This window comes from Anomaloglossus baeobatrachus, chromosome 9, assembly GCF_048569485.1.
Source record: "Anomaloglossus baeobatrachus isolate aAnoBae1 chromosome 9, aAnoBae1.hap1, whole genome shotgun sequence".
NCBI lineage: Eukaryota > Metazoa > Chordata > Amphibia > Anura > Aromobatidae > Anomaloglossus > Anomaloglossus baeobatrachus.
The window spans coordinates 36,405,538-36,431,907 of NC_134361.1; the positions used below are offsets into that span (position 1 = coordinate 36,405,538).

The 26,370-nt window shown below is 42.9% G+C and overlaps 1 long non-coding RNA gene across 4 annotated transcripts in view; it reads right to left on the reverse strand.

Annotated features, from left to right (window-relative positions):
• The window catches only part of LOC142250392 (uncharacterized), a 148,717-nt gene that overhangs the window by 24,031 nt on the left and 98,316 nt on the right, over positions 1-26,370 (reverse strand). The window contains exon 6 of one of the 4 annotated variants that reach the window (XR_012725183.1): positions 14,135-14,214. The exons of the other annotated variants lie outside the window; for them this stretch is intronic. This is a non-coding gene — a long non-coding RNA (uncharacterized LOC142250392). Of the gene's footprint in view, positions 1-14,134; positions 14,215-26,370 lie in introns of those variants that run through there. 4 annotated transcript variants of the gene reach the window in all.

The following is a 26,370-nucleotide window of genomic DNA, read 5'->3' on the forward strand; positions in this document are numbered from 1 at the left end:
GTAGCAATACCCAGCGTCCCCGCCCAGGCGGGCCGACCTGTAGCCGGAGCCCGTAGTCGACCGGAGGTGTTTCCCTGGAAGGTCCCAAAGACTGAACCAGAGGCATCCCCTGAAAAGTCCCCCGAGCCGGAGCTGATGACCCGCTCCGAGCCGAAGGCCCAGCAGCGGAAAGCCCCTATGCCCATCCCCCACACCTCGGCTGAGGTAGCGCCGGGTTGTTGCTGTAAGGCAGCGCCCAAGGCCAAGACACCGCGGGACCCGCCGCCCAGATTCCTGACAGTGGGCAACGTCCAGAATGTCCCGCGGGGCCCGACCCGTGCGCCGGAGCTCGCAGCAGCGCCATATTGGGATAGGCAGCCGGTACCGTTGGGCCTAGAGATCGGTGAACGGGAGAAGAAGAAGGCCGAGCTGGTGGCCCGAGCGATAAGGGAGAAGGAGAATCTTCGCCAGGCCACGTTCCGTGTCCGGGGCCCGCTGTACGTGGGGCAGGTGAGGCGGTTTGATTTCCGCCGGGGCTATGGGTTTATTTATGAACCGGGCCTGGAGGCCGAAGTGTTTGTAGCCCGGCGGGATGTAAATGCCCACCTGCCTGAAGAACATCCCGGCCGCAACCTAATGCCGGGTGACGTTGTCCAGTATACCCGGCACTGTGGAGAGAGGGGGTGGTTCGCCCTGGATGCCAAACTGAGGGGCGGCCAAGAGGGTCAAGTGAGTCCTGCACCCCCTCCCTCGGATGAAGCCGGATACCCGGAGTAGGGCGGCGGATGCCCGCTGCAGCAGTCCCCGTTGGGACCACCACTGTGTGAAGTTATGTTTGAAAAGTTTGAAAAAATTTAAAGTGATGATAAGCAAAATGATTACCGTGAAAGTCATCTGATTAACCGCGATTGAACCGGCCGGAGCCGGCACCGTTGTCCCCGTGGGGACCGTTTAAAAAGTTTTGCATGAGGAACTGCTCATGGACAAGCCCGTGAACTTGCAGGGCAACCACAAACGTTAATGGCTTGTAAATAAGTTGTTTACCGTTTCCGCAATGCCGCCTCCGGAGAGGCAGGTTGGAGGGAGGGCCCTCAGCAGAGCAGGCTGGGGCCCAGCCACCACAGGAACCGGTGGCTACCCTCTGGAGGGGAAGGACAGATCCCGCTCGGGTGACTTGTGCTGGACTTGGGTCAAGGGGTGCTGCCTGGGTTTTAGGGGCAGCATCAGGGCCAGGTTGCTTGGGTGGGAGAGAGCGGAAACCGTGACCATGAACCGTTTTGCAACGTTTAAGTAAAGTACCTCCCGTTATGGGAAGAAATAATAAAAATGTATATATGTTACCATTTTACAATGTTATATATTTTTCAGAACAATAAAACCGGTGTTGGACGGGCAGCCCGCGGACGGTCTGCATTTTGCTAAGGGGGAATGTGACGCCCTGGGCAAGCCAGGGGTCACAGGTCATCACACCACCACACCCTACACCCCAGTTAGGAACATCCAGGCTACCAAAATCCTTGTTGCCTTCCTCCAGGGGCTGATGTTCACACCAGGGGGTGGGCCAGGCGGTTGGCTCCGCCCACCGAGGAGTTCACAGCCCTGGAAGCGGGAAGAAGCAGGCAGATCAGTTTAGGAGGTGGAGGAGTAAACAAGTAGTCAAGTGAAAAGTAGAAGGAAGTGAAGTGGTAGAGGAGCAAAGGGGAAGACTGGAGTAAAGGAGTAAAAGTGACAGTAAGAAAGCCTGAAGCTGGTCCGGGTGTGTGCCCCGGACTGAGACAGCAAGGTCAGCAGACGGCGGTGACTGTCTGGAGGGGTGATTGTTCGGAAGTTCCTGGAAGGACCGCGGACGGGTGGTGGCCCGGCGGTCTGGAGCAGTGTACAAAAGACAGTCAGCACCAGGGCAGGGGCCTCTCGGACCCCGGCAAGGCTAGGAGTCGCCATAATTTGCCAAATCCGTCAGTGAAGGGGACGGCTGTCTCCCAACAACCAAGTCCCGATTGAAGGCAACAGCCCAACCATTAAAACAGAGACACCGCCACCGCCAGGGCACCAGTTTCTGAGGGCCAGCGCCTGCGGGCAAAGAGTAGAGCTCATCCGGTCCAGTTTGAAGCCGGGGAGCGGGTTACCGGTGGGAACCCATCGAAACCATCAACAACATAGGTGCAGGACAAAGGGACATCACCGTCACCTACTGGGGAGAGCAAGTGCAGCCGTCCGTGGGAACCGTCTTTCCAGCCGTGTGTTTTACCGAGAACTGTGTCATCGTCTCAGGCTGAGTGAGTACCACAGTGCCGCAAGGCACAGCGCTGCCCCCGCGTCCCTGCGCCCACCAAGCCCTGCATCTCCCAATTCATCACTGGGCCCCGGGATCACCAACCCCTACCCACGGAGGGGCAACACAACAACTTGCTGCTTCACACCATCACTCCCGGGATCCCCATACAGAGCAGCGGTGGTGTCAACAAATCACCACAACCGTGGGTGGCGACACGGACAATAGACTATATCCTAAAACCCAATCCCCTTTCACTCACGGGCGAGGAGTGCCGCTCGAGAACCCCCGGGATCCGGCCCACCGCTCGAGCCACCACTGAGCAGCAGCAGCCGGACCCGAGCAGAGGGGTGAGCGCAGTGCTGACACCCTCCTCCCCGCCCGCGACAGTAGCACAGTGTGGGCCCAGTCTGTCCTCCTTGGGCTTATAGCTCTGCCCGTGCTGGCAAGATTCAATGGCCAGACAATGGGCACTGAGTCTATATCGGCTCAGGGTCCGGCAGTCTCTGGGATCCGGGAGTTTCTCCCGATATGGGGCCACTCTGTAGACTCTGGTACGTGGTCAGTTTCTTTGAAGTTGTGATATTGTCCTTTTAGTCACTGACATACATCTATTGGCCTTCGTCCACCATCTTTGTGATTCTGGCCTTTGTCAGGCTGCTGTGATTAGTGTTTTGGTCCGGTTGGGTTTGGGTGAGCTGTTCCGAGTGTCCTGGTTTGTGTGGACCATCTACAGGGCTTTATAGTGCTGGGACCTTGCATTGCTACTATGTAGGTGAGCCTGGAATGTCAGCGCCCTCTTCAGAACTGCTAGGTGTAGAGGAAATGTGCCCAGCTTGGCCCGACAGGCACTGTTGGAGGTGCTCCGATGGACCTGGAGAAGGTACTTACAGAAATCAAGGTTGAATATTTCTCTGGGGCTGGAATCCCAATGAAGGCTTTCTATCTACAGTGGAGACCAAATGTTTAGCATTTTTTTTTAAAAAGTGTGATTCCTTCTGTCTGGTTGTTGTGATGCCATTTTTCTGATGATGAAGTTGTCATCACGAAGACCTTAATTTTAACCAAAATGCTTTTGATTATAGGTCTGGTCACTTAGTGAAAGAAAACTGCCAAACGTTTTGCACATACTATTTATTGATCAGAATATAAGTGTAATGAAACGTTTACATTGCAATAACTTAGTACTTTGCAGCATAACCTCTTGCTTTAATTACTGCACCCCACCGACAGGGCATAAAGCCACTAGGGCATTCAAGACGCCTTGAGGGATCTTGCTCCATTCCAATTACAAATCTGCAAACAATTCATCTGTATTGCTCTGGGTATGGATCCCAACTCATTGCCCTAACTCATCCCAAAGGTGCTCTATAGGGTGTAAATCAGGTGATCGGCTCGGCCATTGCAACAGGTGGAACATTTTTCTTAGCTACCAAGTTTTTACTAAATTGGATGTGTGCTTAGGATCATTGTCTTCCTGAAATTTCCAGCCCCTGCCTTCTTTGGGGTTACCATGTGGCAGCATTACATTATCCAGTATATCCTTGTACATGGTTGCATTTATATTTCCTTCAATTCTATGTAAAGATCAATGGCAGATGCAGAAAAGCATCCCCAAGCCATGACATTGCCTCCACCATGTTTCACTGTAGGTGTTTTGTCCCTTACATCATTACCTTTTGCAATTGCCTGGTATATATAGTGCTTGACATCACTACCAAACAGATTGAACTTGGATTCATCCGACCACAACACCTTAGACCAATCGGTTTCTCTCCATCGGCTGTGTTCTTTGGCAAACTCAAGTCAGACCTTCCAGTTCTTTGAAGAGATGAAAAGCTTCTTGACTGGAACTTGTGCATTCAATCCTATTGCTCTTAGCCGTTGCAACACAGTTTGGCAACTCACTTTGATTCCATATTCTTCCACCATTTCATGTGAAATCTATACAGTACTTTTATGGACATCGGATACAGACGTTTTCTTAATAATGTGATCAATTTGGGAGAAAGTTTTCCGTAGTCGTCCACTTTTAGGTTTGTCAACTTTTCCATAAGCTTCTTTTTCTTTCTTTATTATACGTGTCACTTGCCTCTGAGAACAGTTGATTCCATGGCTGCCTCTTTTTGGCTTTTGCCTGACTTCACTCTCAGTATAATAAGCTTCCTGTGACATCCGGCGACAAATTTGGTTTGGTCTTTGCCATATTTTATCCAAAAACACACAAACAAACGAGCAAAAATGTAGCAAAATTAGACTACCCATGACAAAATATCCCAAAAAAATTTGGCCCAGCAAATGTGGAAAACTAAGAGGTAAAGGGATAAAAACGTCACACACAATTTTCACCCTTAGAGCCGACAACTATTTGCTTCCGGTTTACTAAAATCACCGAGAAAATGGCAACAACCAGACAGAAGTAATCACACTTACAAGAAAAAAAAACCAAAACGTTTTAGTCGCCACTATCTATCCATCCCTCTATCTATCCCTCTATCTATCTATCTATCTATCTATCTATCTATCTATCTATCTATCTATCTATCTATCTATCTATCCCTCTATCTATCTATCTATCCCTCTATCTATCTATCCCTCTATCTATCTATCTATCTATCTATCTATCTATCTATCTATCCCTCTATCTATCTATCTATCCCTCTATCTATCTATCCCTCTATCTATCTATCTATCCCTCTATCTATCTATCCCTCTATCTATCTATCTATCTATCTATCTATCTATCTATCTATCTATCTATCTATCTATCCCTCTATCTATCCCTCTATCTATCTATCTATCTATCTATCTATCTATCTATCTATCTATCTATCTATCCCTCTATCTATCTATCCCTCTATCTATCTATCTATCCCTCTATCTATCTATCCCTCTATCTATCTATCTATCTATCTATCTATCTATCTATCTATCTATCTATCTATCTATCCCTCTATCTATCCCTCTATCTATCTATCTATCTATCTATCTATCTATCTATCTATCTATCCCTCTATCTATCTATCTATCCATCAATCTATCTATCTATCTATCTATCCCTCTATCTATCTATCTATCTATCTATCTATCTATCCCTCTATCTATCTATCTATCTATCTATCTATCTATCTATCTATCTATCTATCTATCTATCTATCCATCAATCTATCTATCTATCCCTCTATCTATCTATCTATCTATCTATCTATCCCTCTATCTATCTATCTATCTATCTATCCCTCTATCTATCTATCTATCCCTCTATCTATCTATCCATCAATCTCTCTATCTATCCATCAATCTATCTATCTATCCCTCTATCTATCTATCTATCTATCTATCTATCTATCTATCTCTCTATCTATCCCTCTATCTATCTATCTATCCCTCTATCTATCTATCTCTCTATCTCTTCTTCTATCTCTTCCTTCTATCTATCTCTTCTAACTATCTCTTCTATCTCTACTTCTATCTACCTCTACTTCTATATATTTTCCTATCTATCTCTTCTATCGCTCGCTCTCTTCTTCTATTTCTTCTTCTATCTCTTCTTTCTATCTCCTCTTCTATCTCTTCTTTCTATCTATCTCTACTATCTATCTCTTCTATCGCTCTCTACCTCTCTTCTTTTATCTCTTCTATCTATCTCGACTTCTCTCTCTTCTTTCTATCTCTTCTTCTTCTGTCTCTTCTATCTCTTCTTCTATCGTTCTATATCTTCTTCTGTCTTTCTATCTATTTATCTCTTCTATCTGTCTCTATCTCTTCTTTCTATCTATCTTTTCTGTCTATTTATCTCTTCTATCTGTCTCTATCTTTTCTTTTTATCTCTTATGTCTATTTATCTCTTCTTCTATCTTTCTATCTCTTCTTCTGTCTATTTATCTATCTCTTCTATCTATGTCTCTATCTCTTCTTATAACTATCTATCCATCTATCTCTTCTATCTCTTATTTTGTCTATTTATCTATCTATCTCTTATGTCTATTTATTTATCTATCTCTTCTTCTAGCTAGGTCTCTGTTTTTTTCTATCTCTCCTGTCTATGTTTTCTATTTGTTCTATCAATTCTATCTATCTTTCCTTCTGTCTATCTATTTATCTTTCTCTTCTGTCTATTTATCTCTTCTATCTATGTCTCTATTTTTTTCTTCTATCTACCTACCTATCTATTTATATATCTATCCCTCTATCTATCTTTCTATCTATCTATCTATCTATCTATCTATCCCTCTATCTATCCCTCTATCTATCTATCTATCTATCCCTCTATCTATCCCTCTATCTATCTATCTATCTATCTATCTATCTATCTATCCATCTATCTATCTATCCATCCCTCTATCTATCTATCCCTCTATCTATCTATCCCTCTATCTATCTATCCCTCTATTTATATATTTATCTATCTATCCCTCTATCCATCTATATATCTATCCCTCTATCCCTCTATCTATCTATCTATCTATCTATCCCTCTATCTATCTATCTATCCCTATCTATCTATCTATCCCTATCTATCTATCTATCTATCTATCCATCTATCCATCTATCCATCTATCTATCTATCTATCTATCCCTCTATCCCTCTATCTATCCATCTATCCATCTGTCTATCTATCTATCTATCCCTCTATCTATCTATCTATCTATCTATCTATCTATCCCTCTATCTATCCCGCTATCTATGTATGTTTCTATCTCTGTCCACCACAGTATCATGAATGCAGACTACTCTGTCACCAGTTACAGCCTATATAACATTTTTTTTTTTTAGAAAGAAAAGGTGACAAAACTAAAAGGAACACAGGGTAATGAGAGAGTTAATGTCTTGAGGAGCAGGATGCTCGGATTATAAGAAGGTGGAAATGCCATTAAATTACAAAGAATCATATAATAATTAAGGGATCAGGGTGAAATCAATGCTAAAGACTTAAGTCAATGGAGGTAAGTCTTGTTTAAACCTAACAATTTTGCTCTGCTCCTGTTTGTATAGACTTCCATTGATCTGAAGGAGATAATCTGGACATAGACATTGAAAGGAGGGTGGGCTGAGGACCACCGAGACGTTTCATTCACTGAAAAACAAAGCAACTCCTGCATAAAACGCCTCAAGGCCTCATTTACACCAAAACCAGGAGCGTTTCCAAAACACAGAAGTTCTGTGACAGAACAGCCGAATCTTTCAATTATATTTCTTCTCTGTTAGGCCGGTGTTCCACTTGCGATTACCTCGCGTGTATCTCGCGTGAGTTTCGTGGTGCATCACCCGTCATGGACTCACACTCTCCTCACAGGAGCGGGTCGGTTGCATGCATCTCTATACAGCTGAGACGCTCCTGTGAGGAGAGTGTGAGTCCATGATGGGTGATGCACCATGAAACTCACGCGAGGCAATCGCAAGTGGGATACCGGCCTAAGTTCCACTCCGGACCTAAAGGGAATATCCACCTCCAGTTATTTTCTGACGTTAGATAACTTTATTGGGAATATTTCTGATCGTGTCAGTAATATTTGGAAACGATAAGAATGAAGTGAGTGCGGTAAATCATCGCCATCCTTTTGGCGTCAGTCACCGGATAATTTATCGTTTCTTTCTGTATTCAAAACTCTTAAAGAAAACCTGGTGACCAGGTTTTATTCTTGTTTTATTCCCACCGCTCCTCTGAGTAGTCCACTTTTTGTGGCTCCTTTTACTATTTTTTGTGTTAATTTTTTTTGGGGGGGGGGTGGTTGGAAATGTTCTTTTTTTCCTTCTATATCACAATCTGTAGTAAAAAAAAAAAAAATGAACTCTTGCAATTCTTATACTGACCACTGGGGCTATTATTATTATTATTGTTATTTTTTTTATATATTTTTTAGAGTTTAACCCTTTCATGACCTCGCCATTTTTTTTTGTTTAGTTTTTTTATTTTATTTTTTTTTCCTTCCTTTATTCGAGGAGCCATAACGTTTTCATTTTTCTGTCAATATAGCCATATGAAGGCTTGTTTTGTGCAGGAGGAGTTGCACTTTTGAATGAAACCATTCATTTTACCATATAGCTTACTGAAAACTGGGAAAACAATTTGCGGTGAAACTGCAAAAAAAAAAAATAAAGAAGAGCAATTCCACAATTTTTTTTTTTTTGTTAACCATGTTCACTATATGGTAAAACCATAATAAAGAAAATAAGCTGCACACTAACCACTATAAAAATATAAACATGAAAAATGGCAAAGCATTACTGCTATAGGGATACTATGAACAATGAAATAAATTTAGCTATCTGGAAAAAATGAAAATGGTATGAATAATTGAAAGTAGTAGAGATATTTAGCAAATGTATTGATCAATGCAAATGAGCCCGAACACCAGCGACAAGGTAATCTCTTAATTTTTCGGGAACCTAACCTTAGTGCCTCCATGTGCTATTAAAAATCTGCAGGTGTGGGCAGACAGGCTCCTGGCTATATAGGATCATGAATAGAGTCTGGTAATAGGGCGGGGTTCTGGGCTCCCAGTCAGAAGAAACTGCATACTATTCAGAAAAAGACTGACTGGAACACCTATGTGTGTGAATTAGGTGCTAGCCTAAAAATACCATTTTCATGTTTATATTTTTATAGTGTTCTATATGGTAAAACTGAGCTGGCATTATGATTCCCCTGGTCAGTGTGAGAGGATACAAGCCATTTTTTGTTCTATAGAAACCATCTTGCCTTATAACTGAATGATATCATAGGCCTCAGCTAACACTGATGGGCGGGAAGATTTCACATTTCTTTACACACCCCTGCGGCTCATATTGGTGCACGGGAAGATTTCACATTTCTTTACACACCCCTGCGGCTCATATTGGTGCACGATCATTTCTTTGTTTGGGATACTATATAAGCTGCTCACATGATGTAATGAAGCAGAAACTCTCAGTACACAATAAATGGTGTGTGCTGTATTGATTTCTCCAAGCCCTTGTAAAAGGAATCTTATTAATTTGGTGTTCCAAGGGCATAGAAGGAGTATATTTCACTCACATCAGTACAAGTGCAGAGATACCAAACCTGTCTAGTTTGCTTTTAATTTAAGTGGTAAAAAATTCAGAAGTTTGTAAAAAAAAATTAATAAAAAATAAATAATTAAAAATCGCTTCTGTCACCATTTTCTGAGACCCGTAGTGTTCTCATTTTTTGGGATCTGGGGCTCAGGGATGGCTTATTTTTTGCTCCCTGAGCTGATGTTTCTACTGATCCCATTTTTGGATAGATGTAATTTTTTGATTGCCTCTTATTGCATTTTATTGCAATGTTGCGGTGGCCAAGAAAATGGTGTAATTCTGGTGTTTTTTTTTTTTTTTCCATTACGCTGTATACTGATCAGATTCATTTATTTTATATTTTGATAGATCGGACCTTTCTGAATGATACCAAATATAATATTTTTTTTTTATTATTATTAATCTGTGTGGACTGAACTTTTGTATTTTTTCTTTTTTTTCATATTTTTTAAAACTTTTTTTTTTTTCACTTTCTATTGTATTTACCTGATCCCTTATGAGGCTTGGAGCTGTGATCGTCTGATCGCTTGTAATGTACAGAGCAGAGCATCAGCCTCAGCACCGCTCTGTACATCTGAAATGATGACTTCCTATGAATGCCGCTCGCAGTCGGCGTTCACAGGAAGTTTGTCGTGACATATATACGGGTCATCAGTGGGCCCCCAGCTGCTATGATAGCCCAACAGCACCCTGCAATCACATGACAGGGCTGCAGATAAGAGCAGGGAATGGCGCACTCCCAGCCGGCACGTGTTAAATCCCACTGTCAATCCAGGCTTCAGAAGAAGGAGGACAAAAATGGCCAAAAGAGGAGGCGCCGGTACCGGAGAACGGAGACACCCATCCGACCAGTCTGCGTTGCACCGCCCTTTAGGTGAGTATTATAAAGTGATTTTTATGTTGTACACAGCGGCCTGAGCTGTTATATACAGCATGTTAGAATATTGTATATAAGAGCCCACTGGTGGTGGCCGCAGCTTATAGGCCCCAAATCTGGTGACGGGTTCCCTTTAAAGTTTATTGCAACCCTTAGGGGTACTTTGCACGCTGCGACATCGCAAGCCGATGCTGCAATGCCGAGCGCGATAGTCCCCACCCCCGTCGCAGCTGCGATATCCTTGTGATAGCTGCCGTAGCGAACATTATCGCTGCGGCAGCTTCACATGGACTTACCTGTCCTGGGACGTCGCTCTGGCCGGCGACCCGCCTCCTTATTAAGGGGGCGGGTCGTACGGGGTCACTGTGACGTCACACGGCAGGCGGCCAATAGAAGCGGAGGGGCGGAGATGAGCGGGATGTAAACATCTCGCCCACCTTCTCCCTTCCGCATATCCTACGGGAGCCGCGGTGATGCCGGTAGGGGATGTTCCTCGCTCCTGCGGCTTCACACACAGTGATGTGTGCTGCTGCTTGAGCGAGGAACAACATCGGACCGTCGCGTCAGCGTAATTATGGATTACGCCGACGCTACACCGATGATACGATTACGACGCTTTTGCGCTTGTTAATCGTATCATCTAGGCTTTACACACTACGATGTCGCCTGCGATGCCGGATGTGCGTCACTTTCAATTTGACCCCACCGACATCGCACCTGCGATGTCGTAGTGTGCAAACTACCCCTTAGGACTGCTTTAAAGTGACCATATTTCTCCTGGAGCATAAGCGTCTGTGCACACCTTAAGTATTCAGTGCAGAAATCTCTGCATCTATTGGCAGGAAAAAGACAGCGTCAAAAAAACACATTTTTGCAGCATGTTTTTGGTACAGATTTTTTCCTTTCATTAGAATGGGTGAAATCTGCAAAAAAAATCCTGCAAGAATTCACATTCTGCAGATTTAAATCAGCACCAAATCTGCAAGGAAAAAAAACCTCTAAGGCTATGAAGTTTTTATTCCTGACCAAAACCTAATTTTGTGGCAGGAAATCTCCTTTTAGTCATCTGCGTTTTTCATGCGTTTTTTAGTGGCATTTTTGCTGCAGATTTGGTGCGGATTTGATGCTTTTCTTCTACAAAATGGATTGTATCAATGAAAAAGAGCGCAGCAAATCTGCAGCAAAGAGTTGACATGCTCATTCTTTAAAAACCTGACCAAAAACACAGGTATTTGACAAAACAATCAGGAAAAAAACCTGATGTGTTTGTGTGTGTGCATGAGATTTCAGAAATTTCATAGACTTTGCTGGAACTGTAAAAAGCAGCTTTTTATTAGCATGGATTTGCAAAAAACCAAGGCAAATCTGCAGCTAAAAAACGCAGCAAAAACTTACCAAAAAAGCCCTATGTGAACATAGTCTAAGTGTGCACAAGACTTCTGGATTCTCATTGATTTTGCTGGCATCAGGAAACCTTTCAAATTTTGTTACAAATCTTCACTCAAAACGTGATAAAACTGCAACGTGTGCACACGGCCTCTACCTTAGGCTCCTTCACACGTCTGTGATTTCAGTACGTGGGACGTGTTTCATATGCACCGTAGACACAGACATACGCAGACCCATTAAAATTAATGGGTCTGCGCACACATCAGTGTTTTCACAAGGACTGTGTGTTCGTATGGAGCAGACACGTGTCTGTGTGTCCTGCACAGAGACAAGTCTGGTTTTCTCTGGCACATGTGATCCATGTGATATCAGTGTGACACGTACCGGAGAAAACACGTGTCTTTGAAATAAAATTATTTTCTATACTACAAGCCTCCTGTCATTCTCTTCCAGGCCCGATCATTATGCTCATGAATATTCACTGCACCACAGACCCGGACAACGGGGACAGCAGTGTCGGGGAGAGGTGAGTAAAAAGTTCCTGCTCTTCATGTGCTATTACAGATAGCACACGGAGAACACATGTAGTACTCCTGAGCCACTGAGGGCACTACTAGGAACTGCATCCTCACCGGGATGCAGGGCCTACCCCCAGGGACCTGGAACACCAGTGCCAGTGACATCAGCACACACTAAACTCCCAGTTTCCACTACACACCAGGGGTAATTAGCTAGTTAGACACCCAAAAGGGATGGCCACTTATAGGGAGGAGCCAGTCCAGAAGACTAGACAACCTGGTGGGAGGGAGCTAAGAGCAGTCAAGAGTAGAGAGTCTAGAGTAGGGACGTGCCTACAGCTGGGTTGTGTAACGGTGACCCGGGGACACAGGGGAGTGGTCGCCAGGGTAGGTACCACTGGGACCAGAGCACCGACGAGGCACAGGGCCCTAGGTCAGGTGTCAGTTTCATACGATCTGGCAAATACCTGCACAGTGAGGGGACATTCACGGACCGCACTGACCCACAAATCCGGGGGCATCAGCAGTAAAGAAAGAATCAGGGATGGGAACCACGGACAGGCCCTACAGGGTCCACACTGCCCGCCGTACGGATGAGGAGACTGCCAAAAGACAGTCTGGGCCCCCAAACCTGCTTCAATCTACGGGAACCCAACCACCCTGAGGGTGTCGGGGACAGAGCAACCAAGTCAACAAACTGGCACTGGAAATACAGGGACCTGAACCAGCCATCCAAGGGCCCAACCATGAGTAAAGAACTGTTAAACTGCAACCCCCGGTGCGGCCTCCCTTATTTGGCGAAAGTCTTCATCATACATCTCCCGGGCTCAGCCCTATCTGCAGAGGGCCTACCACCACAGCTGTCATTACCACCAGCCCTAGAGATCACCAACTGAGCAGCGGCGGTTCCACCATCTTAACCGCAACCCGCAGGTGGCGTCACACCAATGACTTTAATCTCCCCTGTAAATATTCCCCATTAAAAAGCGTCCCCAGGGTCACAGAACCGGGCAACGGCCAGCAAACACCCGTGACACAACATCCCCCGTAAATGTACGGCCCGGGACCGAGTACCCCATAGCCCTGGGCGACACACACACGTGTGCCAAAATCACGGCACACGGATGGGCCACACACACTTTCAACACGGCCATGCAAAACACAAATGTTTTTCACAGACATGTGAAAGAGGCCTTAGGGTAAGTTCACACTAAGTTTTTTGAGGGGCACAGAAATGACGGGTTTCTCAAGCAGAATCCTCTTAACTTCTTTTTCTTATTCTTTCCCTGATGTGGTTTTGAAGAGTTTTAAAAGAGGTATTTTTTCCTAAAACGATGTTCTTTGACTACTACTACGCCTACTAATACTACTACTACTATTACGCCTACTACTACTACTACTACTACACCTACTACTACGCCTACTACTACCACGCCTACTACTACTAGTACTACTACTACCACGCCTACTACTACTAGTACTACTACTACTACGCCTACTACTACACCTACCACGCCTATTACTGCTACTACTACTACTACTACTACTACTACTACTACGCCTGCTACTACACCTACCATGCCTACTACTACTACAATCTTGCCTAGTTTAGAGCATCAGGATCTGCTTTAAAAAAGTGGCTTGTCCTTTTTGATACCACTGGGGGCTTTTCAAAACTTCTTCAGGAAGAAGAAAGCTCAAAGACTGAGTCCTCATATGATAATGAATAGGAAGAGTTTTCCATACAAGTTTTGAAAAAGTTTTTGATGGATATTTTGAAGAGGATCTGCGCCAAAAAGCTTCAAAAAGCAAAAAAAAAACAAAAAAACTCCACGTGAACAGAGTCATAAAGTGAATTAGAAAAAAAAGAATCTAAGGATTTGTCCTATTTTTGTTGTGTCTTCACTTAATAAAATGGATCTGTGTTGATGCGTCTCATAACTTGTCCTAGCAGATCCCACTGACCTATAATGAGATCTGTCAGGATTCTTATAGGCGTTACCTGCTCCTTCCTTGACTTTCAGGTGACTCCAGGTGAAATTTCTTATCCCTAATTGATTTCACTGGTAAATCCTCTTAATCATTGCAGTAGAAGAAGAGGAGGGCAGGTTAAAGGATTTCCTAGACTTGAGATAAGTGACTGTGGAAGAAAAGAATAATGGCCGTAAGACGACAAGGGCTTTTCATAGTGGGTGCCAGGTGCACATCACCCTTAGGAGAATCCCATGGGTATTTGGAAATGTCACCCAAAGTAATTCTACCAATAGCTGCTATTTCTTTATACTTTTATGGCTGGTTTTATGGAATGGCAAACTGGGCATCATAATAGTAAGATTCTGCATTCTGGCAGGTGTAGTACTCTATAGAGCGCCCCTTTACATTGAGCTGCATCCTATCAAAAGAGAGAGCGAGAACTGTGCAGCCATCTCCTGTTCTGCACTAATCCTTATGGAGATGTGACTTGGACACTATATTGGAGTAATATTTAATCCTTATATTATTCACTTGCTCACATCACCTTTATGTGATACATTTGGTTATAGCTATGGGTATGCTGACCTGAACTCAACATCCCCATAGGCTTATATTAGGTTGTTGTGTTAGGGTTAGGGACCTGCGGACGGTCCGTTCATCTAAGCTTGGGCCCTGATACTCAGATGTCTTTACTCAGCCCGTTTCTTTTGCTATTACCCTTTGAGTTAAGATAAGTCAGGAGTGTTATCTGCACCTCTCTCTTTCTCTTTTCTCTCCCCCCCCATTGACTTATATAGGTCCGAACTCCGGATCGGATCCGGACTTCTGTGTCAACCCGCGGCTGATCCGCCAGACCCGGATTATTGCCAGTCCGCTCAACTCTACCTGTAAGCTATCTCAAGACCTTCACAACCTTATTGTCGCAAAACTGATGGCACTGGTTATAGAAGAATTTCTAAATTACTGAAGGTGAGCTCTGTTGGGGCGATAATGCAGAAATGAAAGGAACATAATTTCACCATAAACCGGCCACAATCGTGTGCTCCCTACAAGATTTCAGGGGAGTGAAGATAATTATTCGAAGAGTTGTCCAAGAGCGAAGGACCTGTGGAGAGCTACAGAAAGACCTGAGACCAGCAGGTACAATTGCTTCAAAGAAAACAATAAGTAATGCACTCCCCCTCCATGTCCTATATGCACGCTCACCACGCAAGACTCCATTGCTGAACAAAAGCATGTTCAAGTGCGTATAGTTTACTCAACAACATTTAGACAAGTCTGTGAAATACTGGGAGAATATAGTCTGGTCAGATGAAACCAAAATTGGACTCTTTGCATGCCATAATACATGTTTGGAGGCCAAAAGGCAAATTATCCCCAAAAACACCAATAGTAGAGGTGGGATCATCATAGTGTAGCACTGTTTTTCAGCATACAGTTCTGGCAAACCTCATATGGTTGAAGGAAGGATGAATGGACAAATGTACCAAGACATTCTTGATAAAACTCTGCTGCATCTGCCAGGATGATGAATATGAAACGAGGGTGGACATTTCAGCAGACAATGATCCCTAACACACAGCCAAGGAAACTCTCAACTGGTTTCAGAGAAAGAAAATAAAGCTGCTGGAATGGCCGAGCCGAGGGACTAAAGCTCAGAGTTCATAGAAGGAGCCCACGGGACCTGCAGGATGTGAGGAGTGTTTGTATAGAAGAATGGGTCAAAATCCCACCTGAGCAATGCAGGAGACTAGTTTCTCCATACAGGAGGCACCTGGAAGCTTCATCACCAACAAAGCCTTTGTACGAAGTATTAAATACATTTCAGTAAGCGAGTACAATACTTTTTCCCTGTGTCACTTCTCATTATTACACAACTTAATTTATGGACAGCTTTGGTTTGATTTCTTTCCCTGTGTGGATTGGATGGATTATTACCGACATGTTTTGAGAAATTCATGTTATTGGCACCTTTAAAAAGATAGTTACTTGGTCACTTTTTCAATACTTATTTCACCCGCTGGACATAAAGGGCTGGCCAGGGGTGGAGCAATAGCGGTCGCAGGGATTGCAACTGGGCCCTGGGGCACAGAGGGGGCCCAGTAGCCCCTGCTTCAGCTGGATGCGCGTCCGAGGCCGCACATCCAGCTAAAATGCATTGCGGTGCAGAGAACCATTGGGTCCCTACACTGCGATACACGCTGCGGCCAAACAATGGCTGGCTGGCAGATAACATCGGCATCCCTGTAACTGAGGCGGCGTATGACAATGACGTCATGCTTTGCCATAGCCCAGATGCCGATGAAAGCTTCTGGCCACTGCACACTGGCTACAAGCGAGGGTGGGTATAGTTTATACCAGGAGGGGGACAGTAAATACAAGGAGGGGCTCAGGAGAGGAACATATATACCAGGAGGTGGACAGTATATAACAGGAGGGGACCAGGAGAAGAACATATACACTAGGCGGGGGACAGTATATAGCAGGATGGAGGACATATTTACTAGGATGGGGCATATATACCAGGATGGGGGATATATTTACCAGGAAGGAGCCCAGGATGGGAACATTACTACATAAGGGGGGGAAAACAACTCCATATATCTTTATAGGATTTAGAACGCTAAATGTATACATACATACATCTGACTGATATAAAGGGATGGGGGACCCAGGTCCAAATTTTGCACCGGGGCCCATCCAACTCTAGTTACGCCACTGGGGCTGGCTGTACACATTAGATGCTTTGGCCGATTGAGTAGCAGACAGCCATCTTGGTAGACACTCCTGTGTTATTTTTGAAGAAGCAGCTGACATGTCGGCTGGTGACTCATCTCACGGAAAGCAAAATACAATCAGCAGTCCGAAGTCGGACATCCCAGATCGACATCTCCCCAAATCGTCAAATTGTCCCTTGCCCCATACATATTAGACCATCGCCTGAGCTCATCGATTTCGGCAGGTCCAGCTGACAATGTGTGTGGGTCCTTAGCCATCATTCCCGCCACTGTTGAGATCATGGTGCAGATCTTCAGAGCCATAGCGTCTTATTCTTTTTTGTATTCGATACAGATTTTGTCAATATATATCGCCTTTGGCAAAGCATGGTGGAAGTGTTTCCACCATATCGAATCTCCCCATTTGCCTCATGACAAAAAATCCAATACATGTCAATGAGATTTTGCACTTAGGAAATGGAATCTGCCACGTTTCAGCATTCCGGTTGGGTCGGTAATGTTATTTTTTCTATATAATTCTATGGTTCGTCATTTATTACACTAAGTATATTTCCGGGAGGTTTTATAATGAGTGATTTATAAGCGGAGGACAGGAGCGTGCACCAGTAACAGGTGTCTAGGGGTAGGCAGCCGTCAGACCCATCGAGCGTCTATCTAACAGCCGCAACTTGTAGAAATAATATGGCATTTAATCTCTCTCGTATTCCAAGACAAGGGATTTCTAATTAAGAGGACTTACACTGTGTGTCTCTCTCTCCATTTGCCTAATGAGGAGGGAAGGCCTGCAGATGAAATGCCCGGTGCAGGGGGGGGGCCTTAATCCCCTTGTGCATTCTAATTAAGGTGGATGGAGGGAAGGGGGCTGCGCAGCTCGGCGGCCATGTAATTAAGGAGCACGTGGCTGTTATTGGTACAGGATTAACGAGCACACTATCTCTGTGTTCATTTTCTCCGAGAACAATTATGAAACTGAAGCCGATTTTATCTCACCCCAGAGAGTTTGCCATTTTGAGAAAAAATTCTCGTGACTGCTAACACCAAAACCCTGATCGGCGGAATATAATGAGGGCATTATATCTACGTACGGGACACTACACCAGAGCGACTGGTCACACTGAGGGTGGAGCAAGGTAGTATGAGAGTAATGTTTAAAGAGGTTGTCCCCTTTCAGAAAATCTTATCTCCTGGTGCAGTTTTCTTATAAAAAACAAATGTGCTTTACACACCCTTCCCAGGTCCAGCGTGGAGTCTCTGCTGCTCCTTCCCGTGTCTGGTATTGGCTGTGAGGCTGATGATGCTGATAGTTCAGCAGCCAATCGGTGAGCTCCTTGGCTCTGAGCAGGGCGTTCCGCTAGCAAAGCAGCCAATACCAGACACCGGGAGCAGCGGTGGAGACTCAGCACTGGACCCGCGCATTTTTTTTTTTGTAACAAACTGCACCCAGGGACTTATATTTTCTAAAAGGGGACAACCCCTTTAAAGGGAACCTGTCAGCTGCAATATGCACCCAGAACCACGAGCAACCAGAACCTGTCTAACTGTTCCAGCCTATGGTAGCATAGATAAAGAGATCTTTAGTAAAAGTATTTCTAAAGATCCCATATGATATGCTAATGAGGCCAGGGACTAGTTGCAAGGACATTGTTTCCCTTGACTAGTCCGCCCCCTTAGTATTTAAGCATGCCCCTGTGGGCGTGCTAGCATGCTAATGAATGTGATGCGTCAGAGGCATGTTCGGTCTCACCTCTGCTGCCACCGCTGTTTTTTGGCTCAGTGCGCATGCATCAGAAGTCCCCGTAGCCAAAAACCGTTGGCCGTCGTGACAGCAGAGAAGTGGGCCATGCCTTGGACACTGTGAATTCATTAGCATGTCCACATACGTATGCTTACATGCTAAGGGGGCCGACTAGCCAAGGAAAATAATGCCCTTGAGACTAGTTCCTGGCCTCATTAGCATATAATAAAGGATCTTTAGAAATATCTAAAATATATGAAATAATAAAATAACTTAAGAATAAACAGAATATTATGTATTGAAATGACAGTATAGTAAAATTCCCATACATGCCCTGCAGACTGAGCAACAGAATACAGGGTGCCATGTACATATTTACCAACATTGATAGGAGATTTTGGGATATTTTAGCTCCACCTTTGGTCCTGACTCTAACCTCTCACAGAACGGCCCATTTTTGGGCGGGATATTAGTTAACCATTGATGCAACCTGTGCAGTCCCCAGGAGCTAAAGAGGTAAGGGGGCCACCATCATCACCTAAGCAGGTGTGCATTTGGATGAGCTATTGGACTTTGGACAGTTTTTGCTCTTATTTTATTCCCACTGCTGTCCTGAGTGTGTGTATGTATATATATATATATATATATATATATATAAAATCATTTTATTATGCCATACAGACACAGGTCTTTTTATCTAGTGCTAATTTTTATGGTCTTTACCAGAGAGGCGGTGTTCAAAGGGCAAAGCTGCCGAAAGACACGCCCCTGAGGATCCTTAGGTCAATCTAGCCAAGTGAGCATTGTCCTCAACTCTTCTCCATGACAGTGTTCTTGAGGACCATGCCTAGTTGAACACAAAAAAAATAATTTATATACAGGGAAGAGAGGGCCATATCTAAGGAGAGGAGCAGGTGCAAAATAAAAAATAACACCAGATTAAAAAGTTCAGCGTCACTTACATCAAGTAAGAAAAATACAGTGAGTGAAATACACTGACAAGCAAAAGGGTAACAATGTTTTGTACTTTTGATTTTCACGCTCCATATCTCACCATCCACTACAGCTTTGAGCGTGAGACGACCTTCATTTTATAGGCAGTCATCTTCCCTATCTCATACATAAATATGACTTGCAGCTACAACTATTTAGCATATGATTAGTTATGCAGATTCTTGTCAGGTGACTGCATTGTTATCCTTTTGCTCCTCTGGTGGTGGAAAAATCTTTTTCTTCCTGTATACTACAGATCACAACCTGTTCTCACATTCCCTAATAGCTCAGTGTGTTATTTGGTTGATTCCCAAGCGAAAAGGTCACTGGTTCAAATCGATGAGCAGCCATGAAGATTTCCCACGAAAAGAGAAACAGTATCATCCAGCTCATCGATAGTGGTCTCTTGGCCAAAAAAATTGCCAAACGTAATCATGTGAGGCCATGACAGTTGAAATAGGAATATGAAATTAAGCCTGTCTATTCCAAAGCCAAGAAGTGGACGTCCAGGAAAAATATTGAAGTCAACAAGGTCTATCAGTTCTGGCACAACAAACCCGGCAGTGGAGGCGGCTCATATGCTTCATAATAGTGAGATCACAGACGTCCATGCAAACACCGTGTGATACAGGTTACACAAGTCTGGAATGGTGAAGCCTCAACTTCAATATCGTCATAAGGATCGTCGGCTCAATTTTGCAGAAAAAAAGGACAAACGGTGGACAGTAGAAGACTGGAAACGGGTGATTTATAGCAATGAGATGAAAGTCAATAGATGGCTCTGATCGGTGCAAGTGGGTCTGGAAGAAACAAGGAAAAAAGGGGCTAAAGAATCGAGAAATTGAAGGAACTGTCAAGATTGGTGGAGGAAGCCTGATGATATGGGGATGTTTTACAGCCAGAGGGGTTGTATATTTGACCAGGATCAATGGTTGTCTCAATGCTGAGCTATATGTGAGGATCCTACAAGACGAGTTATGTCATACACTTGAGTACTATGGGTATGAAAGGGACGAAATAGTGTTCCAGCAGGACAACGACCTGAAGCATATGGCGAGATTGGAGAAGAAATAGTTCACTGACAATGGAGAAGATTTGCTGGATTGTCCCCACAGTCCCCAGACCTCAACCCAGTCCAACACTTTGGAATAGAGTTGAGGAAAAAGCTGTATACATCCCCAAGTGAGCCGACCAATATACACCAAGATTGGGAATGTGTATAAGAGACCTGGGATCAGATTTCAGTTGAGATATGCTTGAATCTGATTGAGCATAACTAATCATGTGCTAAATAGCTGCAAGTCAAAGTAATGTATGAGATAGCCAAGATGATGGTCTACAAAATGAAGGTCGTCTCACGCTAAAACCTGTAGTGGATGGTGAGATATGGAGCCTGAACGTCAAAAGTTCAAACCATTCTTGCAATTTTGCTCATCAGTGTAAGTATTGAACACATCACCAATTTTAAAAGTAAATATATTTCTAAAGGTGCTATTGACATGAATTTTTCACCAGATGTCGGTAACAATCCATCCAATCCACACAGGCAAAGAAATCAAACCATTGTGACCATAAATTTAGTGATGTGTAATAATGAGAAATGACCCAAGGAAATGTATTGAATACTTTGTATAAAAGCCTTTGTTGGTGATGAAGCTTCAAGATATCTCCTGTATGGAGACACTAGTCGCCTGCATTGCTTAGGTGGGATTTTTGCCCATTCCTCCACACAAACACTTCACATCCTGCAGGTCCTGGCTCCTTCTATGAATTCTGAGCTTTAGTACCTTCTATAAATTTTCTATTGGATTCAGCTCCGGTGATCGGCTCGGCCATTCTAGCAGCTTTATTATCTTTCTCCGAAACCAATTGAGAGTCTCCTTGGTTGTGTCTTTGGGATCATGGTCTTGCTGAAATGTCTCATTTCATCTTCATCATCTTGGTAGATGGCAGCAGATTTTTATCAAGAATGTCTCAGCACATTTGTCCATTTATCATTCCTTCAATTATATGATGAAAAACAGCCTCACACCTCCACACTTCACTGTTGGTGTTTTTGAGGTGATTTGCCTTTTGGCCTCCAACCATGTTGTGTATTATGGCCTCCAAAAAGTTCAGTTTTGGTTTCATCTGACCAGACTATATTCTCTCAATATTTCACAGGATTATTTAAATATTGTTGAGCAAACTTTAAACGCACTTGAACCTGCTTTTTGTTCAGCAATATAGTCTTGCGTGGTGAGCGTGCATACAGGAACGTGCATACAGGCCACGGAGGAGGAGTGCATTAGTCATGGTTTTCTTTGAAGCAATTGTACCTGCTGTACTATTTGTGAATAATGTTTCTCTCTGTAGAATGATGGACTACAAATATGGCCTTGTAAGCCTTCCAGAATCAATATACAGCAACAATTGCTTCTCTAACTTCATTGCTGATCTGTTCCATCCTAGGCACTGTGTTAACTCATGGCTAAATGCTAAAGACCAGCAAACTGCCAAAACGTCAGCCATTCTATACGCAATCACACTTGCTGATGAATCAAAAGCATTTGATTAGCAGCACTTAGCTATTTACCTTCTTATTTCCTACGGAAGCAGTAAGGGTGTACTTAATTGTTCACACGCTACTTCTGCATTTTGGTCTAGTTTTGGTAAATAATGACCTAGTGTAATTTGTCATGTGTTGTTGTTTACCTGAGGTTGTATTTGCCTAATTTTAATATCTTCTAAGGACTAAAAAAAATGTTTTATTATTTGCATACAGTACAGACCAAAAGTTTGGACACCCCTTCTCATCTCTAGAACAACTGTTAAGAGGAGACTTTGTGCAGCAGGCCTTCATGGTAAAATAGCTGCTAGGAAACCACTGCTAAGGACAGGCAACAAGCAGAAGAGACTTGTTTGGGCTAAAGAACACAAGGAATGGACATTAGACCAGTGGAAATCTGTGCTTTGGTCTGATGAGTCCAAATTTGAGATCTTTGGATCCTACCACCGTATCCTTGTGGAAAAGGTAAATGGATGGACTCTACATGGCTGGTTCCCACCGTTAAGCATGGAGGAGGAGGTGTGATGGTGTGGGGGGGGGGGCTTTGCTGGTGACACTGTTGGGGATTTATTAGAAATTGAAGGCATACAGAACCAGCATGGCTACCACAGCATCTTGCAGCGGTATGCTATTCTATCCGGTTTGCATTTAGTTGGACCATCATTTATTTTTCAACAGGACATTGACCCCAAATACACCTCCAGGCTGTGTAAGGGCTATTTGACTAAGAAGGAGAGTGATGGGATGCTACACCAGATGACCTGGTCTCCACAGTCACCAGACCTGAACCCAATCGAGATGGTTTGGGTGAGCTGGACCACAGAGTGAAGGCAAAAGGGCCAACAAGTGCTAAGCATCTCTGGGAACTCCTTCAAGACTGTTGGAAGACCATTTCCGGTGACTACCTCTTGAAGCTCATCAAGAGAATGCCAAGAGTGTGCAAAGCAGTAGTCAAAGCAAAAGGTGGCTACTTTGCAGAACCTAGAATATAAGACATATTTTCAGTTGTTTCACACTTTTTTAAGTATTTCATTCCACATAGTTTTGATGCCTTCAATGTGAATCTACAATTTTCAGAGTCCTGAAAATAAAGAAAACTCTTTGAATGAGAAAGTGTGTCCAAACTTTTGGTCTGTACTGTATATGTAAGACCATAGAATTTAAATAGGAATACTCGTACTAGTACTAGTTTATCCCTTGACTAACTGCAAAGTTAATAATTTTCTTTGTCAACTACAGATTGTCATAAAGCATTTCAAGGTGAGCCAAGAAAAGTAAAGCTAAGGTAAAGGTATATAGACGACATTCACAGTACATCAATAACAATGGAATAAATAGAATATATATAACACATTATCTCTAGCATTTATCTCTCCTTCTATCTTGTGAAAATGTGTTTTATCCATTTTTTTCCTTATTGACTTTTTTTTTTAATCTTTGTTTCTATCCAACTATCCATTTCTCAAGTATATTTCTATTTAATTAAAATTTATATTTTATCTATTTATTTCTATCTCTAAACTATCTATTTAATGAGTACCTATGTATTTTAAAATGATCTTTTATTTTTATTTATCTTACTAATATGTATGGTTTAGCTATGTATTTATATCTATTACTGTAACTATTTATTTTTCTATTTCTATTTTCTTTCTATCTATAGCTATATATCTATGCCTCATTTATCTTTTTATCTTTCTAAAATGTGTTTTTCCATTTTTATTTCTATTAACTATTTATTTTGTATTAATTATCTGTACATCAATCTACATTAGTATATAATTCAGAAACTATCTATCCATCCATCTATCTCATATATATTTCTTTTTAGTTTAAATGTATATTTTATTTATTTATTTCTATCTATAAAATATCTAACAAGTATCTATCTATTATCTATCTTTTTATTTGGCTAATATATATGGTTCATCTATGTATTTATATCTATTAACTATTTATGTTTATACTGTAGTTTCTATCTATCTATAGATCTACCCCACATTTATCTTATAACCTTTCTAAACTGTATGTTTTTTCCATTTTTTTCTCCTTTTTTATCTATTTATTTTTTATTATTTATCTATCCATCAATCTACAGTATAATAGTATATAATTATCTATCCCTCTATCTATATATCGCTCTATGCCTCTATCTATTCTATCTTTCTATCCCTCTATTTATCCCTCTATCTATATCTATCTCTCCATTCTATCCCTCTATTTATTCTATCCCTCTAGTTATCTATCCATCCCTCTATCTATCCATCCCGCTATCTATCCATCCCTCTATCTATCCATCCGCTATCTATCCATCCCTCTATCTATCTATCTATCTATCTATTCTAGCTATCCCTATATCTATCTCTCTGTTCTATCTATCCATCCCTCTATCTATTCTATATATTCTATCTATCCATCCCTCTGTCTATCCATCCATCCATCCCTCTATCTATTCTATCCATCCATCTATCTATTCTGTCTATCTATCGCTCTATCTAGGCTCTGAAGCCCAGTAAGGGACGTGTACGGGAAGGTCGTCTAATGAAGGCCTCGTTGTTAGAGGTTGCCCCAGTTTGAAGCAGAATTTATCTTGACGGACAGATGGGGCTAATCTGTTTCCTTAATTAAAAGCGCGTGTGCTGTTGGGTTCTGGGATTAGAGGACTGGGAACACGTTCCTTTCACCAACTGCACCAAAAGCAGCGGAGAATGCGCGATGTGGCTCGTTAACCCACTGTCTTCCACAGACCTCAGTGAACAGAAGAGCGATGCACAGAAACAGAAGACAACACAGAAAGCTCATTCTACTATAATATGTCGGAGAATATTATATATACACAGTGCCTACAAGTAGTATTCAACCCCCTGCAGATTTAGCAGGTTTGATAAGATGCAAATAAGTTAGAGCCTGCAAACTTCAAACAAGAGCAGGATTTATTAACAGATGCATAAATCTTACAAACCAACAAGTTTTGTTGCCCAGTTAAATTTTAATAAATTTTCAACATAAAAGTGTGGGTCAATTATTATTCAACCCCTAGGTTTAATATTTTGTGGATTAACCCTTGTTTGCAATTACAGCTAATAATCGTCTTTTATAAGACCTGTACATATCTACTCGAATGGCAGCCGCCAGCCAATCATAGGCCAGGAGCTGACATAATATGTATCAGCTGCTGGCTTGTGATTGGCCAGCGGCTGCCGTTGGAGTAGCTGTGTAGAGAGCTTGTCTCTGCTCAGCTCCGGCAAATCATTCAAAGCAAGCGCTGGTAGAGGCGGGCCCCTGTACCAGCCGCGATCAAAGGGGCCATGGGGACACTGAGCGAATGGAGGACAGGTAAGGAGAATTGTTTTTGTTGTGGTTTGTTTATTTTTTGTGGTGTGTATGTGAAGAATGACACAATAGGGGACGATTCTACAGGATGGAGCATTGCTACAAGAAGCGGACGAGGAAAGGGGACATTACTACAAGATGAGACATTACTACAAGAAGAGGACCAGTAAATGCACATCAGTAAAAGGGAACAATGATAAACATATTACTACAGGATGGGCACATTACTACAGGATGGGCACATTAATACAGGATGGGGACAATGAAAGGCATATTACTACAGGATAGGTACAAGAATGGGCACATTACTACAGGATGGGGACATTACTACAGGATGGAGACCAGGCTAGGCATATTACTACAGGATGGACACAAGAATGGGCATATTACTACAGGATCGGGACAAGGATGGGCATATTATTACAGGATTGGGACAAGGATGGGCACATTACTACAGGATGGGCATATTACTGCAGGATGGGCACATTACTACAGGATGGCGACCAGGATGGGCTTATTACTACACGCTGGGGACCAGGATGGGCACATTATTACAGTAGGGGTACAAGGATAGGGTATATTACTACAGGATGGGCACATTACTACAAGGGAACCAAGGATGAGGCACATTACTACAGAATGAGGACAAGGATGGGCACATTACTAACGGATGGGGACCAGGATTGGAACATTACTACAAGGGTGGGCACATTACTAAAGGATGGAAACCAGGATGGGAACATTACTACAAAGGAACAAGGATGGGCACATTACTACAGAATGGGGACAAGGATGGGCATATTACTAGAAGCAGTTGGCCAAAATTACTATATGGTGCTAATTGTAAAACAATATTACTTACAAGAACGGGATAAAATGTAAAAAAAATCTAAATAAAGCATGACTTTTTTTAGCTTTTGTAAATGCTTTTTGATATATATAAATAAAAAAATTCCTATTTGTTATAATAAACGA